We start from the raw sequence: 21,205 nt of genomic DNA on the forward strand, positions 1-21,205 counted from the left end.
CCAGGACCAGATGGTTTCTCGGGGCTATACTATAAGAAGTTCTCAAATTCACTTGCCCCACAGCTGCTCCTCATGTTCAACGCTATATTAGCAGGAGCCCCAATCCCCGAGGATATGCTGCGGGCGTCTATATCTCTAATACACAAACCTGGCAAGGACCCGCTGAATTGTAAAAGTTATAGGCCAATTTCCTTAATCAATACCGATATAAAAATATATGCTAAATTGTTGGCCAACAGATTAAGTCTAATCCTACCCAGACTAATACATCCAGATCAGGTCGGCTTCATCAAGGGAAGGCAAGCAGCGGATAACACCCGACGATTTATTGATCTGCTAGAATTGGCAAATAAAAATAATACTCAAACCATGCTATTAAGTCTGGATGCTGAAAAAGCTTTTGATAGGATCGACTGGCCATACTTAAAAGAGACGCTAGCAGCATTTGGCTTCGGGGATAGGGTGAGCGGAGCGATTATGTCGCTGTACTCAAGCCCATCCACCAGGGTTATACATCAGGGCTTCCCCTCACTTCCATTTCAAATTCAAAGTGGCACAAGACAGGGGTGCCCTCTATCTCCCCTCCTGTTTGCCCTATGTATCGAACCTCTGGCAACACGCATTCGAGATAATACTGATATCTCAGGGTTAAACGCATACGCTCAATCCCATAAAGCGTCCCTGTATGCAGATGATATCTTACTAATCATTTCAAAACCCCTCACCTCATTACCAAATCTATTTGATCTACTAGACAAATTCTCCAAAGTCTCTGGGTTTAAAATAAACCAATCCAAATCTGTAGCTCTGAATATCAATCTCCCTAGACATACGGAAAAACTACTGAAACTAAATTTCAAATTCAATTGGCAGAAGAAGTCTATAAAATACCTAGGAATTCATATCACCAAAGATGCAAAAAGCATCTACAATGCAAATTATCCCAACCTAATTTGGACGTTGAAACAGGACCTAATCAGATGGTCTTCCAAGAAGATTTCTTGGATAGGTAGGATACATAGCGTTAAAATGAATCTACTTCCCCGTATCCTATACCTCTTCCAGACACTACCAGTGCCACTCAAACTGAAGGATATACTCTCACTTCAGTCTGCTATATCTAACTTTATCTGGAACGGAAAGAAACCGAGAGTAAATAAACTGAATATGAAAAGACCTACCTTAGCTGGCGGCTTAGCGGTACCCTGCCTGTTATCATACTATAAAGCGGCTCAATTAAGTCATATTATTCAATGGCATTCTGACCCTACATTGAAGAGATGGGTAGAATTAGAAAGTGCTGCGTGCTCTCCATTAGAGCTCAGTAGTCTGATTTGGTTACCTAAATTAGCGAGGAAACCCGCTACCCTGCCGCTCACCTCAATGACCAACTCTCTATCGGTTTGGGAAGCAACTAGAATTAAAAACTCACTCACATCAAGATGCTCTTTGATGTCCCCTATTTGGAACAACCCGAATTTTGCACCGGGCCTAATTGGTAACAACAGTTCTATCTGGAAGCTAAAAGGATATAATAGATTCAAAGATTTGGAAGGATACAACCTAAAAATCAAAATATTCGACCATATCAGACTAGAAAAAGACATCCCCCACACAGAATTCTATAAATACCTCCAGATAAGAGCATTCTACAACAAATCCGCCCCATACCCTCCCCTGACAAATTTTGAAAAGCTCTGCCGGGTAGAAACCGACACTAAGGGACTTATATCTACGATCTATGGAGAGGTAGTCAAGTCCGCTACATCTAAATTACAAACCCCTTCATTCCAAAACCAATGGGAATTAGACCTAGGGGAGACCTTAGAGGAGGAAGATTGGAACTCCATATTTTTAGCCACTGCCAGAAGTTCCATATGCACAACACTGAAGGAGAACGCATATAAAGTCCTAATGAGGTGGTACCTCACCCCACTCAAATTATCTAAGTTCGCTCCAGGGTCCTCCCCACTGTGTCCCAAACAATGTGGAGGAACAGCTGACCTGTTACATATGCTGTGGTCTTGCCCTCGGATCTCCCTAGTTTGGGAACAAATCAGGAATTGGATCCAGAGGATTTTTGACCTCTCTATTCCCCCAGACCCATGGCTGTTTCTCTTAAACAGACCAGTAAAAGGCCTGTCAAAATCGCATAATAAACTCATTGCACATTTCGCAATAGCAACGCGGTGTGAGATCGCAGCACTATGGAAACGCCCCGAAATTCCAATTATCCCAAAGATTCGGAATCGTATTTGGTTTATTTGCCAGATGGAAAAATTAACTAGCTTAGTTAATGACACTGGCGACAATTTCCTAAAAGTCTGGACCCCTTGGCTAGCACAGACAGACATCCCCGGGGTAGAGCGTGACACAATATGGCTATGATAGCAATAGATGCGTTCTCCTACAGATAGGTGAAGCCCATATCCACAACAAATACCTCACACAATATGAGTTCGCTCATATATACCTTTCCTCAGCTACTGCGGCTAATCGACGACAGCAAAGACCTCTCAACAGCCTCCAGAGAATATTCCATCCATTTCCTCCGATCTCCCATTCCCATCCTACACCCCTTCCCTCTTCCCTCCTCCCTCCCCCTCTTATATATATATTTTTTTTTTATTATTATAATTTATTTCTGTTATTATTATCCCCCGACTCCTCACAATAGGAATGACTATCCTTTACCACATGGTTAAATAGGGCTCGAAAAACCATGTGGGTCAGTTATATGTAAATTAATGTTCACTACATGCTATTTTGAACAATATTTGTTTAAATGTTTTTTTATATATATGTATAACAAGCATGTACTCATCAATAAAATTCAAGTTATAAAAAAAAAAATGAAAAACTGAATTTATCTTTATTCGTTGTGTCTGATTTTTCCTTTGTTTTCAGCAGATTACTTCTATCTAGATCTCTTGCTTTTGTTATTGCATTTTTTAAATTACCAGGATTATATTTCCTATTTAGGAACCTATTCTCCAATACTTTGGATTGTACTTCAAAGCTATTGAGATCTGAACAATTACGTCTTACCCTTCTGAATTGGCCATAAAGCACATTAGTTAACCAACTTTGATGGTGGCAACTCGAAGGCAAGATATAATTATTACTGTCAACTTCCTTGTAGAAGGTTTTGGTTTTTAAACACCCTTCCTCTGCAAATATAGTCAGATCAAGGAAGTTGACAGAAATCTTACTGTAGTTACATGTGAATTTAAGATTGGAATCATTATCGTTGATGTATTCAATGAATCTTAGAAGATCTGTTTCTTCACCTCTCCAAATGAAAATGATATCATCAATAAATCTCCGCCATAGGACCAAATTTGCACCCAGTTCAGGGATGGACCAAATATAGTCATCTTCCCATATTCCCATAAATAGATTAGCATAACTGGGTGCAAATTTGGTACCCATGGCGGTTCCTCGCTTCTGTAAATAAAATGTATCCTCAAACCAGAAATAGTTATTTCTCAAAATAAAAAGGATACCATCTAAAATAAAATTAGTGTGTTCCTGGGATAGATCTTTATCTTTAGCAAGTACTCTGTCAATAGCTTCAAATCCCTGAATATGATCTATCGATGTGTAAAGGGAGGTGATGTCACTAGTGACCAAAAAGCAGCCATCAGTCCAATCTTGATTTTCCAGTATCCTTAGTATATAAGTAGTGTCTCTCAGATGCGATTTTAACTCTGGCACATATTTTTGGAGATATATATCAATATAGGCTGATAGATTGGATGTCAAGGAATCTATGCCGGCAATTATAGGTCTGCCTGGGGGATTTGTAAGGCTTTTGTGTACCTTTGGGAGATAATAAAATATTGGTCTTATGGGGTTTTCCTTCCATAAAAAACTATACTCCTGTTTTGATATTACCCCATGTGCTTTACCATGGTCCAAAAGTTTTTTCAATTTCTTTTTGAAATCACAAATAGGGTCTTTTGCCAGTTTGGTGTATGTCATTTCATCTTCTAAAATCCTGTGTGACTCTTTTATGTAGTCACATCTGTTCAAAATGACTACACCCCCCCCCCCTTATCGGCCTGTTTGATGACTATATCTGTGTCATCTGTTAAATTTTTGAGAGCTTCTCTTTCACTTTTATTTAAGTTGTGATGATATTTTTGCTCTTTATTTGATATATATTTTTTTTATTTGCCTTCCACATTCTATCCCAAACACGCAAAAGGGAAAAATTTGGATGTATTTGCCCAATTGATTTTAAAAGATTTTGAGGAATTATCAAAAATTATCAGGAGGTAGGGAGGTAGGGAGGAGTCGCATAACGCACAGATTATAATGAAACGTGTCAAACTCTGTGTCTTTGTGCGTTACTTTTGTATCTTGTATTTGTGTAAAAAAATAAAATGTGCCACGGCTGAGGTGGTGGGATCTTGTCTGGCTAGCAAGGTGCACTGAATGTAAGGAATACTTCCTTACAATTGATGCAGACACAAACAGAAGATGGAGCAATGCGTCAAAAACATCTTCTATTCGCACTTTATGTTGATACATCTCCCTTATACACCCGTATTCAATATGCTGTGGAGACATATTCCCCGTCTGGGAGAAGCGTTTAAGTCCATTCAAATAAATAGGACCACAATCTTCTCCAGTACGGGCAAGACATCTTCACAGGATATTGACTTACCTGAACTATAGATTTTACATGTTTTTTTTCTTTTTTACCGAACCTTTATATGTGATTAGTAACAATTACTTTTGTAACTTGCCCAGCAACGGAGACCATCTTTCTCTTTAAAACTCAGCTCAACCTCCCGCCTTCTGATTAACCCCACAGAATCAGACCATTCGACTTCTAGAAACTATCTTTAGCTGAAAACACGAGCGTTGTGCTGCGACAATCCAAACCTCACTTATTGCCAACAATCCAAACCTCACTTATTGCCAACAATCCAAACCTCACTTATTGCCAACAATCCAAACCTCACTTATTGCCAACAACCCAAACCTCACTTATTGCCAACAATCCAAACCTCACTTATTGCCAACAATCCAAACCTCACTTATTGCCAACAATCCAAACCTCACTTATTGCCAACAATCCAAACCTCACTTATTGCCAACAATCCAAACCTCACTTATTGCCAACAATCCAAACCTCACTTATTGCCAACAATCCAAACCTCACTTATTGCCAACAATCCAACACTCACTTATTGCCAACAATCCAAACCTCACTTATTGCCAACAATCCAAACCTCACTTATTGCCAGCAATCCAATGCTCACTTATAGCCAACAATCCAAACCTCACTTATTGCCAACAATCCAAACCTCACTTATTGCCAACAATCCAAACCTCACTTATTGCCAACAATCCAACACTCACTTATTGCCAACAATCCAAACCTCACTTATTGCCAACAACCCAAACCTCACTTATTGCCAACAATCCAAACCTCACTTATTGCCAACAATCCAAACCTCACTTATTGACAACAATCCAAACCTCACTTATTGCCAACAATCCAACACTCACTTATTGACAACAATCCAAACCTCACTTTTTGCCAACAATCCAAATCTCACTTATTGCCAACAATCCAACACTCACTTATTGCCAACAATCCAAACCTCATTTATTGCCAACAATCCAAACCTCACTTATTGCCAACAATCCAAAGCTCACTTATTGCCAACAATCCAAACCTCACTTATTGCCAACAATCCAACACTCACTTATTTCCAACAATCCAAACCTCACTTATTGCCAACAACACTTCAAAAAGCCACGATGGGCTCTGCAGAAACTTGTTGAGGATTGGATACAACATTTCCTTTACTCCTTCACTGTCTAATGTACCGACATTACAATGCATTGAAGCAATTAAACACGGTGGCAAATCCTTATTACAATGGAAAACATTTCAACAAATAGCGGAGAACTAATAGGACATATTTTACCAGGTAAACCTAAGATATTGTGATATTTATTTTAAGGGATTTTTATTCCATGTCCTTTCAAGGGACAAAGGTGTAATTAACATTGTAAGTTGTTCCCCCCGGAGCTTTGAATACCGCAATTCAACTCTAGAGGACTCTGATTTAAAGAAGGCAAAACATTTTTTATTTAGGGTGCTTTAAAGTAGCATTCCCAGATTTCCCAGCATCCCATTCCTTCCTGAGCACCTCCTCTAGCTATAGTAGCTGGGTTGAAGAGAAGTCCACTACAAGCCAAACACTACGTTTCCTCACTCATCAACACTCACAAACCCAATCCACGCCTATTTTCTCTGTATTTGACTCCCTCCTCCTACTTCCCATACTTCCTTCACTTCTCCTCAATCATTTACCAACTACTTTAAAGGCAGGGTGGATGCTATCCCGAAGGAGATTCCTTCTGTCCATTCCCCCTCCTCTCTGCTTCTACCTAAACCACCTTCTTCCACGCTTGACTCCTTTTCTACGGTTACAGAGTTGGAAGTTTCTAAGCTGATCTTCTCTTCTCCGTCTACCATATGCCCTCTCTATCCCACCCCCTCTCATGTCTTAGTACACACACACACCTATTCTCAAAAACAACCTAGACCCCAAGTGCCTTGCTAGCTTCCGCCCTGTATCCCTCCTGCCGTTTACCTCCAAATTGCTAGAACATCTTGTGATCTCCTGTATGATCAACTTTCTTAATTTCCATACTCTCCTGGGCCTTTACAATCTTGCTTTCGTACAACTTACCAGAGACTGTGCTCACTAAAGTAGTCAATGTTCTCCATGAAGCAAAATCCATAGGTCACTTTCCCTACTACTCCTACTTGATCTCTCTGCTGCTTTTGATACTGTCGGTCCCTCTCTTCTCCTTCATATTCTAAATGCTCTTGGTATCTGCAACAAAGCTCTATCCTGGTTCTCATCATACCTCTCCCATCTCACATTCTCTGTCTCTGTTGCTAACAGCTTCTGTGGTTCTGTCTGTAGGTGTACCTCAGGGCTCTGTTCTGGGACTCTTTCTCTCAGACTCTCTCTCCCCATCAATTATTTTGGCCATAGGTATCATCTATATGCAGATGATATTCAGATTTATCTATCCACCCATACCCTTATACCTGCAATCCAGTCCCAAGTCTCTGATTTACTCTTGGCTATATCCTCGTGGATGGCGCTCCAACATCTTAAACTTAATATGTATAAAAATGAGCTCCTCTTATTTCCTCCTAAATCTGGCCTAATATCCCCTTTCTCCATCACAGTAAATAGTACTACCATCTATCCTGTCGCCATAGCGCGTTACATAACATTTGACTCAGCCCTTTCCTTCTCCCTTCACATTCACGGATAAAATGTGTTGCTTCTTCCTCCGTAATATTGCCAAGATCTGCCCTTTCCTCTATCAACCTACTGCTAAAACTCTAGGGGTGAGGCCAAGGACAGGAGGAAACAGCATGAAGCGGAGAGGTGAGAGGTGTGTGTGTCTCGAGTGTGTTGCACCTTTCACCACTGTGTACAGTATTTTTGGAGAAGACACCTGGCAACCCTAATGGGGAGAGGCCTTTTGAGCCTTTGCAACAAACAGCCTAATCCTTTAACTTCTTAGCACAACATGCCAGAAGAACAGTCTTCCCGCTGCATGGTTCTCCAAACACCACTAATGGCTTCCGAGACCCATCTTGCAGAATGTAGTTTCTAATGCATTCTTCCTCATTGCTCTCATACTGTTGAAGCCCTGAATACATGGTACACAGAGATAGATGCTGCATGGCCTCTTCAGTTCCACTCTTGTTGTGTGCTGGGCTTTTAGGCAGTCTATTTTCTATTCGCTTCAGCATGTCACCATAAAACTGCTGACAGAGGCCCCCTATGTACTGCTGCTTTTTTTCTTCCGTGTAGCCCACTGTAATGTCACATGTCGTAGTAGTGCTGTACACACGCAGGCTCCCACTGCGTGCCAGAGAGGGTAAGAATGTGTCCCTTATATGACCGAGCTTTCCAGAGCTGTGGGAACTTCCTGCTAATTCTTTTTCTGACTTCAATACAGACTTCAGCATTGGCTTCCTCTGCTTTTGGAACGCTTCATAAGGCACTTTGTGTATATAGCAAATGCATCTCTCTAGCACAGGGGTGGGGAACCTTTTTTCTGCCAAGGGCCATTTTGATATTTATAAAATCATTCGAGGGCCATCCAAAATTATCAACTTAAAAATTAGCCTGCTGTATTTGGTCAAACATTTAATGAACTCACCACTAATGTGATGGCTGGAACTGCTTCTCTTTGGGTGACTGACTGACTCTTGGGTGGTGGGTGACTATGACTGACTGCGGGTTGGTGTCTGTGCGCACACACATGCACACGCGCGCACGCACACACACACACACACACACGCACACACAAATCGGGCAGGGGGGAGGGAAATCAGACTCAGACCTTCTCTCTCTCACTCAGACTCTCAGACCCACTCTCTCTCTCAGACCCACTCTCTCAGACTCAGACCCACTCTCTCAGACTCAGACCCACTCTCTCAGACTCAGACCCACTCTCTCTCTCTCTCTCTCTCAGACCCACTCTCTCTCAGACCCACTCTCTCAGACTCAGACCCACTCTCTCAGACTCAGACCCACTCTCTCAGACTCAGACCCACTCTCTCAGACTCAGACCCACTCTCTCTCTCAGACTCTCAGACCTTCTCTCTCTCTCTCTCTCTCTCTCTCTCTCTCTCTCTCAGACCCACTCTCTCTCTCTCAGACCCACTCTCTCTCTCTCTCTCTCTCTCTCAGACTCTTAGACTCTCTCTCTCTCTCTCTCTCTCTCTCTCTCTCTCTCTCTCTCACCCACTCTCTCTCTCTCAGACTCTCAGACCCACTCTCTCTTTCAGACTCTCAGACCCACTCTCTCTCTCTCGGACTCTCAGACCCACTCTCTCTCTCTCTCTCTCTCTCTCTCTCTCTCTCTCTCTCAGACTCTCAGACCCACTCTCTCTCTCTCTCAGACTCTCAGACCCACTCTCTCTCTCTCTCAGACCCACTCTATCTCTCTCAGACCCACTCTCTCTCTCTCTCAGACCCACTCTCTCTCTCTCAGACCCACTCTCTCTCTCAGACCCACTCTCTCTCTCTCTCAGACCCACTCTCTCTCTCTCAGACCCACTCTCTCTCTCTCTCTCTCAGACCCCCTCTCTCTCTCTCAGACCCACTCTCTCTCTCTCTCAGACCCTCTCTCTCTCTCTCTCAGACCCACTATCTCTCTCTTAGACTCTCAGACCCACTCTCTCTCTCTCAGACTCTCAGACCCACTCTCTCTCTCTCAGACTCTCAGACCCACTCTCTCTCTCTCAGACTCTCAGACCCACTCTCTCTGTCTCAGACTCTCAGACTCACTCTCTCTCTCAGACCCACTCTCTCTCTCTCAGACTCTCAGACTCACTCTCTCTCTCAGACTCTCAGACCCACTCTCTCTCTTTCTCAGACCCACTCTCTCTCTCAGACCCTCTCTCTCTCAGACCCACTCTCTCTCTCAGACCCACTCTCTCTCAGACCCACTCTCTCTCAGACCCACTCTCTCTCTCTCTCAGATCCACTCTCTCTCTCTCAGACCCACTCTCTCTCTCTCTCAGACCCACTCTCTCTCTCTCAGACTCTCAGACTCACTCTCTCTCTCAGACTCTCAGACCCACTCTCTCTCTTTCTCAGACCCACTCTCTCTCTCAGACCCTCTCTCTCTCAGACCCACTCTCTCTCTCAGACCCACTCTCTCTCAGACCCACTCTCTCTCTCTCTCAGATCCACTCTCTCTCTCTCAGACCCACTCTCTCTCTCTCTCTCTCAGACCCACTCTCTCTCTCTCAGACTCTCAGACTCACTCTCTCTCTCAGACTCTCAGACCCACTCTCTCTCTTTCTCAGACCCACTCTCTCTCTCAGACCCTCTCTCTCTCAGACCCACTCTCTCTCTCAGACCCACTCTCTCTCAGACCCACTCTCTCTCAGACCCACTCTCTCTCTCTCAGATCCACTCTCTCTCTCTCAGACCCACTCTCTCTCTCTCAGACCCACTCTCTCTCTCAGACCCTCTCTCTCTCTCAGACCCACTCTCTCTCTCTCTCTCTCTCTCTCAGACCCACTCTCTCTCTCTCAGACCCACTATCTCTCTCTCAGACTCTCAGACCCACTCTCTCTCTCTCAGACTCTCAGTCCCACTCTCTCTCTCTCAGACTCTCAGACCCACTCTCTCTCTCTCTCAGACTCTCAGACCCACTCTCTCTCAGACTCACTCTCTCTCTCAGACTCTCAGACCCACTCTCTCTCTCTCAGACTCTCAGACTCACTCTCTCTCTCAGACTCTCAGACGCACTCTCTCTCTCTCAGACCCACTCTCTCTCTCAGACCCTCTCTCTCTCTCTCAGACCCACTCTCTCTCTCAGACCCTCTCTCTCTCAGACCCACTCTCTCTCAGACCCACTCTCTCTCAGACCCACTCTCTCTCAGACCCACTCTCTCTCAGACCCACTCTCTCTCAGACCCACTCTCTCTCAGACCCACTCTCTCTCTCTCTCAGATCCACTCTCTCTCTCTCAGACCCACCCTCTCTCTCTCTCAGACCCACTCTCTCTCTCTCTGACTCTCAGACCCACTCTCTCTCAGACTCTCAGACCCACTCTCTCTCTCTCTCTCTCTCTCTCTCTCTCTCTCAGACTCTCAGACCCACTCTCTCGCTCAGACCCACTCTCTCGCTCAGACTCTCAGACCCACTCTCTCTCTCAGACTCACTCTCTCTCAGACTCTCAGACCCATTCTCTCTCTCTCAGACTCTCAGACCCTCTCTCTCTCTCTCTCTCTCTCTCTCTCTCTCTCTCTCTCTCTCTCTCTCTCTCTCTCAGACCCACTCTCTCTCTCTCAGACTCTCAGACCCACTCTCTCTCTCAGACTCTCAGACCCACTCTCTCTCTCTCAGACCCACTCTCTCAGACTCTCAGACCCACTCACTCTCTCTCTGACTCTCAGACACACTCTCTCTCTCTCTCAGACTCTCAGACCCACTCTCTCTCTCTCTCTCTCTCTCTCTCAGACTCTCAGACCCACTCTCTCTCTCTCTCAGACCCTCTCTTTCTCTTTCTCTCTCTCTCTCTCTCTCTCTCTCTCTCTCTCTCTCTCTCAGACTCACTCTCTCTCTCAGACTCTCAGACCCACTCTCTCTCTCTCAGACTCTCAGACCCACTCTCTCTCTCTCTCTCAGACTCTCAGACCCACTCTCTCTCTCTCTCAGACCCTCTCTCTCTCTCTCTCTCTCTCTCTCAGACTCACTCTCTCTCTCAGACTCTCAGACCCACTCTCTCTCTCTCTCTGACTCTCAGACCCACTCTCTCTCTCAGACTCTCACTCTCTCTCAGACTCTCAGACCCACTCTCTCTCTCTCTCAGACTCTCAGACCCACTCTCTCTCTCTCTCAGACCCACTCTCTCTCTCTCAGACCCACTCTCTCTCTCTCAGACCCACTCTCTCTCTCTCTCTCTCAGACCCACTCTCTCTCTCAGACCCACTCTCTCTCTCAGACCCACTCTCTCTCTCAGACCCACTCTCTCTCTCAGACCCACTCTCTCTCTCAGACCCACTCTCTCTCTCTCAGACCCACTCTCTCTCTCTCAGACACACACACACAGAGACAGTGACACACACACACACAGTGACACACACACACAGAGACAGTGACACACACACAGAGATAGTGACACACACAGACAGTGACACACACACACACACACAGAGACAGTGACACACACACACACACACACACACACACACACACACAGAGACCGTGACACACACACACACACACACACACACACACAGTGACATTGACACACACACACACACACACACACACACACAGTGACATTGACACACACACACACAGTGACATTGACACACACACACACACACACACACACACACACACAGTGACATTGACACACTCACACACACAGTGACATTGACACACACACACACAGTGACATTGACACACACACACACACACACACACACACACACAGTGACATTGACACACACACACACACACACACACACACACACACACACACACACACACACAGTCACATTGACACATTGACACACACACACACACACACACACACACACACACACACACACACACACACACACACACAGTGACATTGACACACACACACACACACACACACACACACACACACACACACACACACACACACACACAGTGACATTGACACACACACACAGTGACATTGACACACACACACACACAGTGACATTGACACACACACACACACACACACACACACATACAGTGGCATTGACACGCACACACACACGCACACACACACATACACAGTGACATTGACACACACACACGGACATTGACACACACACACACACACACACACACACACACACACACACACACACACACACACAAACACACACACACACACACACACACACAGTGACATTGACACACACACAGTGACATTGACACACACAATGACAGAGACAGACACACACACAATGACACACACAGTGACACACACACACACACACACACACACACACACACAATAAGCCCACCTCTGCAAACACACAAAAATAAGGCCTCTCCCCCCTTGGGGTGGGTAAGGTAAGGTTTTTTTTTTTTAAACAATTCTTGCAGGCTTCCCGGGGGCCGGACCAAATGACTTTGCGGGCCTTATACGGCCCGCGGCCCGGACGTTCCCCACCCCTGCTCTAGCAGATCCAAGGGACGGTTTTGGAGAGCGAACATCAATTCTTCCTCCAAAGCTGGAAGAAATAGAATAATCAGAGAAGATGTATGAAGACACAGGAACAATTCCCCAAACCACTTTCCGCTTGCGGTTTTCTACACTTACACAGCCAAGAAAGGTTCATTTTAAGCTACATTTTTTTTAAATGATAGTAAAAAAGGAAACAATGACACAAAGAGATACAGAATTTAATACATCTCAATATACAGGCGCTCCTCAGTTATCCGCCGGAATCCGTCCCGCAAACCGCCGTCGGATAACGGAATGTCCAGCGGACTGCATTATGTGGTGGCGGATTAGCCGTTCGACGGAAAGCGGACAGTCGGATAACGAGGAACAACTGTATAATGTTATTATTGTTATTATTATTATTAATGTGTGTTATAGAGCTCATCTCTTGCACCACCTATTGATATTCCTCAAATCCACTCATTTGCTTCATTCACATCATCATTTGCAATGCCCTGCCAAACCCTCCCGGTTGGTCTAAGGCAGGGGTGGCCAACTCCAGTCCTCAAGAGCCACCTCGAAAGCCACCAACAGGACAGGTTTTAAGGATATCCCTGCCTCAGCATAGGTGGCTCCGTCAGTGGCTCTGTCCTAAAACCTGACCTGATGGTGGCCCTCGAGGACTGGAGTTGGCCACTCCTGGTCTAAGGTGACACAGCGCTCTGGTTGAGAACCACTAAAAGATGATTTTGGTTACAGGTGATATTGGGTAAATCATGGCTGCTAAACTGGTGATAAATAACTCCCGTAAACTCCTGCTCAATATGACATGAAGCCATATTCCATAAGATGGACAAGACATTGGTCCCATCCATTTCAAGGTGGCTGAACCTTGCTACGGCACTGTGAACATATCTTCACAGCATACTGAATACGGGCCATAGACCCATACAATGTAAACTGTCTGTAGCAAAGATTCCTTTGTGTGTGTATACGCATATAATATATAATAATAAATCTGTTTTCTTATATAGAAGTAACACTGCACATTACGTTTTGCATGCAAATATGTCACTGCTCACTACAACATAAATCTAATTTTTGGTGCCTGGGGCACAGGAAGATCACTTGTTGAAGACAACAAGAATTTGCTGATACTTACAAAGATGATTAACAATCACTAAGATCATTTGTAAAGCAGCAATGCCCTCCTAACTGCATATACAGGCAGAAGCGTTTTATGATACATGATACACCATATGATACAGGATTATTCCCCAATTTACAGACATTCCTAAAGATGATTTGTAATTTTAATTTGGCTTCTAATTTTTCTCTCTGGCAGTCACTGGCAAACATATTGTCCCTTTTTTTCTGGGTTCAATATCTCCGCACAGGAACACAGAGATACTGATAGGGAGAAGGAGCGGCTCAGTGAGTAAAGACACTGACTGGCACTGAGGTTGAAGCAGAGGAGCCTGGTACAATTCCCGGTGTCAGCTCCTTGTGACCTTGGGCAAGTCACTTTATCTCCCTGTGCCTCAGGCACTAAAAACATAGATTGAAAGCTCCACAGGGCAGGGACTGTGTCTGCAAAATGTCTCTTTAAAGCGCTAGGTAAAAAAACTACCAGCGCTATACAAGAACATGCTATTATTAAATAGGGCACAAAGACACCAAAAACCTGGTTTGACACAATGACATGGAAATAATCGGTTTTGCACACTCCACTTTAATGTAATTCCATCTTCACTCCAGTAAAGCCTGTTAATGCAAATATTGTAAATAGTCATTTTGTTTACATAAGTGCTCGGTGCATAATAACATATGTAAAAATAGTACAGACAATAATACCATCTGCAATCTAACACTGACCACAGGGTGGTGCAATTTTGCTTCTAATAAATTGTTTGTCAAGTCTGCAGTTTTACCCTCAATGGTCTCTGCAGAGAGGAAAAGAGGGACGTTCATGGGACTTGTTCTGCAATGCTGGCTACTCCCTGCCATGGAAGGAATTCTATGGCAGAAGGGTCCTCCCTGCAGGGATGAGAAGCCATTGCTGCGTCCATGCACTGTGCCATCTTGCCAAAGTGCCCTCCGTCTATGTTTCAAACTTTCCCCCACCCAAAAAGTTGAAACCATGTGAAAAAGTTTGTTAGTCAATGCAAAATGTGTCGTTAGCGATGCAAATTGAGAGAGACATACCTGTGACAACACGAGATATGCAAATGAAATGATTTGCATTTACCTTGCACACTCAAATTGGGTTATATCCCGGTTATCTCGGGTGTGTTCGCACACGTATCTCAACATGTTGTATAGCGCAGGGGTGCTCAACCCCAGTCCTCGAGCTCCCCCAACATGTCAGGTTTTAAGGATATCCCTGCTTCAGCACAGGGGACTCAATCAGTGGCTCAGTCCCTAGCCACCGGTGCTTAAGTAGGGATATCCTTAAAACCCGACATGTTGGGGGAGCTTGAGAACTAGAGTTGAGCGTCCCTGGTATAGAGGAGTCTTTTGGGAGGTATATAAGTCTCTCTGTGACATTTTCCCCTTATTTGCTTTTTCGGTTCATTTTAAATTACTTGCGCTTTTAACACCCAATTGAAAACAAAATGAATGACATTGCAGGGCTTTGGGCTTTGAACTATTTGGAATGTTTCGCTAGAACTTTTGTCACCAGCTTTTGGAAGCAAAGGGTTAAATGCTTAGAAATAGCTCTGAAAAGTTCTCTTGGTGTTCAGCGCCTCCAGCTGTAGTGGGTTCCAGGGTATCCAGAAGTCAGCCCCCACTACTGCATTCTCTCCCTCCTGCCCAAGGACTGATACTTAGACAGGAGTGTCATTACAAGGGTCTTTATTGCATGGCAGGCATCCACTGCAGATCTCCATACAGCGATGCAAAGTCTCAGAGGTCCCAGACCTGTGGATGGTGATGGCCCCTGATCTTACAGGGCCTCTGTGGCTGAATCTAGACTGAGGGTGAGCACGCTCATCCTGCCATGGGAGCGACTGACAGCTCTCTGCCTCCTCTCTTCCTTTTATTTTGTGCACCCCTGCTTGAAATATTATATTTATATAAGCAAATGATACTAAAGGCACAGTCACACTTTCAAAGTGTCTGTACCCTGTGCCTTAACTTCTATCCCGATTACTGTACATTCTTTGTTATGAGATCCTCAATTCGTTTCCCCCCCCTTTTTTTTTTGAGAAATACGAATGTCAGAGCATTTTCTATGGAAACTCTTTACGTTTGCCCTGATTACTGGAATATTTGTATTGCACTACTGCAGGGGCAGCCAGCTCCCATCCTCCATTCACAGCATCGGTTGTGTCCTGGATATTCTGTAGTTGAGTACTGTATATGCTGTGGTTGTGTCCTGGATATTCTGTAGTTGAGTACTGTATATGCTGTGGTTGTGTCCTGTATATTCTGTGGTTATGTACTGTATATTCTGTGGTTATGTCCTGTATATTCTGTGGTTATGAACTGTATATTCTGTGGTTATGTACTGTATATTCTGTGGTTATGTCCTGTATATTCTGTGGTTATGTACTGTATATTCTGTGGTTGTGTCCTGTATATTCTGTGGGTTTGTCCTGTATATTCTGAGGTTTTGACCTATATATTGTGTGTTTGTGTCCCGTATATTCTGTGGTTGAGTCCTGTATATTCTGTGGTTGTGTCCTGTATATTCTGTGGTTGTGTCCTGTATATTCTGTGGTTTTGTCCTGTATATTCTGTGGTTGTGTCCTGTATATTCTGTGTTGAGTCCTGTATATTCTGTGGTTGTGTCCTGTATATTCTGTGGTTGAGTCCTGTATATTCTGTGGTTGTGTCCTGTATATTCTGTGGTTGTGTCCTGTATATTCTGTGGTTTTGTCCTGTATATTCTGTGGTTGTGTCCTGTATATTCTGTGGTTGTGTCCTGTATATTCTGTGGTTGTGTCCTGTATATTCTGTGGTTTTGTCCTGTATATTCTGTGGTTGTGTCCTGTATATTCTGTGGTTGTGTCCTGTATATTCTGTGGTTTTGACCTGTATATTCTGTGGTTGTGTCCTGTATATTCTGTGGTTTTGTCCTGTATATTCTGTGGTTGTGTCCTGTATATTCTGTAGTTGTGTTCTGTATATTCTGTGGTTATGTACTGTACATTCTGTGGTTTTGTCCTGTATATGCTGTGGATGTACAGGGTACTGTTTCCTGCGTGCTCAGTAAAGGTTGTTATTATATACCTGAGTGTGTGTATTATTGGTATTGTTCCTGTAAGGGGCTTATCCCATCACATTGGGATCCCTTACAGGTGGAGGCGCTGCACTTCATTGATGAGAGCAAAGGGCCAAATTGCACCACACTCACAAACCTGGGTGAATGTTCTGCCCACCTCTAGTAAAGATATGACAACATGCATTGTGTGTGTGCAGAGGGACTATGTACAGATGTAGCCAACGTTATTGCAACTTGCGGTGCGCGCCTGGGCGGAAATAGCATGATAGTCCCGCTCCTTTCTCGCGTGTGGCATCTCCCGCTGGCGCCTTGCATGTCCCGCTGCAGCGTGATTGCAATAATGTTGGCTGCATCTGTCTGCGTGCTGTTTAACCCTTTGAATGCCAGAGGGGCCACGGCACAGTCCCCCCCGGCACATCATGATCTCATGACTGCTCCACATAGCGATCACGTGATCACGGTGCCCCCTGATTACGGAAACAGAAGATTAATCCTCCTCTTCCATTCCCCTGTTTGCCAGGGCGTGTTCTGCGCTTCAGAAGCATTCGCGTCTCCCCGAAAAAATGAGATGAAAAAGTCCAGGATGTGGCCACAAATTCATGGGGTTCTCGGGGTGCCAGGCCTCATAATGTAGTGTCTACGTCAGTGGTGGCCAACTCCAGTCCTCAAGGGCTACCAACAGGTCAGGCTTTCTGGATATCCCTGCTTCAGCACAAGGGCTAAAGACACCTGTCGAAGACTGAGCCACTGATTGAGCCACCTGTGCTGAAGCAGGGATATCCTGAAAACCTGACCTGTTGGTAGCCCTTGAGGGCTAGAGTTGGCTATCCCCGGCCTACGTCATGGGGGAACTCAAAGGGTTAATGGACCCACAAGCAATTCTCCAGGCGTTATTAATGTTATGCTGTAGAATTAGGCAGATATAGGAGACTATGGAATAAGATCATATTTGACACTTTTGTGCGAGTCAAAATGTTTGCTTTAAAAAGTTGTACAAATCTTCAGAAACTGCGTGGTGCGTGTGACAGTCGTTGTGTGACTCCATACGTGTGACGTATAGTTCACTGTTTTAAGGTAATACCTGATCGATACAATTATTAATGCATTATAAAGCCTTTAATATGTTTTCTTAACCAATATAATGAAAGATCCGTGCTGCGTCAAAGACATTTTTGGTTGATACAGGAGCTTGATTCTGCGCTAACAATAAAAACAGACTTTTTAGGATTTACTCCCAGTTCCCCTTTGTGGATGACACAGATGCAGGTTCAGCTAGTTTATTTGCTTTGCTGTACATACCATTTACCGTCTGTGCTTCCTGTTTGTTTGTCCCAATATATACTTATTCCTTGGGTCCTATAATGTTTTGGTTGCAGTCTTTGATTATTTGCAGGCCGAAGGGTGCACTTTCCTATATCGTGTCTCCTTACCAGAGTTGAAATACTTCTCTGCTTGCTCAGCTGTCAGAATCCCCTTCTGTACACACAAAGGCACGACAGTATCGAAGATCATCCTCATTTGTTGGGAGGCCTCACAGGACCAGTCATGGTCGGGTTCTTGAGTTTCAGCTCTTTCCTGTGAAGTGAAACAGACAAAACATCAAGAAGATCACATCCACATCGCATTATTTTCAATTGGTAAATGATCCCAGTTTCAGATCTCAGAGTCTATTAATCCCTTCCCCGCCAGAGGAGAGCGCAGCGCAACGCATTGATCTGCAGAAAAGGATTACAGGTTTTAATCATGGGTGGAGATAACATAAAAATATTTATTTCAAATATTTACCGTTCTTTTTTTCTTAATATGCTAACAGTATGCATCACCTATATAGCAGAATGTAGCAAGGACATAATGAGCCATATTTACTAAGTCATGCTACTCTATAATACAACTTCCAGTAGACCAGCAGGGATGAGTAAATATGACCATATATGGTCCATTCAAATGAAGTGGCTAAAAGATGTCTTTTGGCGTGGAAGGTGTCTTAGGCTGCGTCCACTCTGCCGCTGAGCGCGCTCATGCTTGGAGAGTGGTGATGTCACCAACTCTCCAAGCATGAGCGCGCGGCTGTCCGGCATATTTTTTTTTCAAGCGCGAGCGGGGGGGGGGGGGGGGGGTCACTGCCGTGGCCGGCAGTGACTGGCGCTGATTGGTTGAGGAGGTCATGTGACCCTTCAGCCCACCTGGAAGACAATTTCATCTGTCTCTCCTAGCGCCCGCGAGCGCATGGGCACGTGTGAGCGTGGCCGGACACATTCACATTTATTGTACTCAGCACGCTGAGTACCAAGCGCGGTCAGCGGCAGCGTGGACGCAGCCTTATGGAGAAACACTGCTTAGTAAATATGGCTTATTGCCAATACACCTGACTGGGACTGTAAAGTGTCTTGCAGGATGGAAGGTGTCTTATGGAGTAGCAGGTCTTAGTAAGTATGGTCCAATTGCCTTGCAAAGCTTAATATCTAATGTGTTGGGTCCCAAAAGGAAGTTAAGGAGTTATTGATCAAAATCTATTGGGTGCAAAACTGGGGCAACGTTAAAGTGAAACAGCAGGGTTATCCGGAGAAAATAGTGGGACCATGGTCTTGTTTTTTGCCTACATTCTGAGGTCGGGAGACATTGATCAATAAATACTACAGGTCTAATGCACACACTGGATCGTGAGCTGGGTGATTGCAGCAGTCTTTTACTCCCAAGGTCACTTGTTGCTCTTGAAAGAAATGAAACTGTTGTACCGAGCGATTGGTCTTACAGAAGTGACCACGGATGCCAGCATTGTCACTTCTTGCACAATGGATCCTAAACCTGTTGCAACGGGTCTCTAGTGGACAGTATGATGGGGAGAATGGTCAAATGAAGAAGGTGCTAAAAATGTGTGTCCTTGAAGTTAAATGCTGGTGACCTCTATACTTCCAGGTTTAATGTCCTGCTGCCCTGTGGTTCCCACATACATTACTAACAATGTCATATTAACCAACATTAGAAAATAAATGATTGGTAGCTGACAATGAACATCCTAATAGTCATATTGTTACCTGTATAGCACAGGTAGTTTATGCAGAGATATAGATATATTTTACAAGTACCATTACCCCTTGCCCTGAGTTTACAATCTAATTTTGGTACCTACAATAAGGTGACTTAGATTTAGGGAGGAGCGTCATTTGTAGCATGTTGTTCTTTCTGAGTGACTGTAATAATCATAGATCCTCTCATTTCCGATTTGCAAACAGCAGCATTTTAATTTGTCATCCATGAGTGCACGTGGCAGAGGAATTAGTGCATTTGTGGGAAAACAGATTGGACCAGTAAATTGGATTGCTGTGTGGCTGCAATAACAGACTATTCATTATTTATGAGGAAAGGTTCCTGTGTGCGCCCATGGAAGTCAGTGACGTACCTCTTTACGTGTCAGTGACACCATCTAACACCCCCACAGAAACCTTCATGGGCCGGGTATTTGCCCAATAAATGATTAATAAACCGGCTGATATACAGTAGTACAGTAGCTCTTATACACAGAACAAGGTAAGCCAATTGCACATCAAACCATTCACAGAGAACTATGATCTGTCCCAGTTAGTTCGTTGACAAGCTGTAGATTCGTCTACACATCTGGCTGCGATGCCTTTTGAAGTGGCAGCCTTTGATTACCTTTATTGAAAACTAATGACCTAAGGTGCCGATCGACTAGTTCTACCGTGATCGATCAGCAAAGATCCTGCTTCCCAGGTTTCCCTAAACGGCTGCCTTTCAGTGTCAATCGATCCTTCAGTCAGTGTAACTCAGCAGCTACAACGTATCCTTAAATTACTCAGGTAAAATTATTTATTGTTGCAGTTTGCGGCTCAAACTGCTGGGAATATTAACAACAAATGATCACAAACCGGAAAGTGTTATAAAGTGTCATCAAAAATGGCATTAAGAGTTCAATTTTTAAAAATGCAGTAAGTATTGTCTAATATTACAGAACAGATTTATTTAAAAAAAACACGTAGGATATTGCATGGAGATTATAAGAAAATGATTGATACCCAAATGTATGACGATATACAGATATTTCTTTTTTTTTTTTTTAAACCTCGCTGGTCCCGTTTTAATTAGGATTGAAGTGCAAAAAAAAAAGAAGCAAACACTACTTTTTCGGAACCGTATCTCTGCCAGCGTATTGCAAGGCTCGTCTGGTAGAATAAAGGGGTGAAGCAAATAATTATGCAATGAATCCTTAACTCCTTTGCGGAG

Source organism: Ascaphus truei, chromosome 3 (genome assembly GCF_040206685.1).
Source record: "Ascaphus truei isolate aAscTru1 chromosome 3, aAscTru1.hap1, whole genome shotgun sequence".
In the NCBI taxonomy this organism is placed as follows: domain Eukaryota; kingdom Metazoa; phylum Chordata; class Amphibia; order Anura; family Ascaphidae; genus Ascaphus; species Ascaphus truei.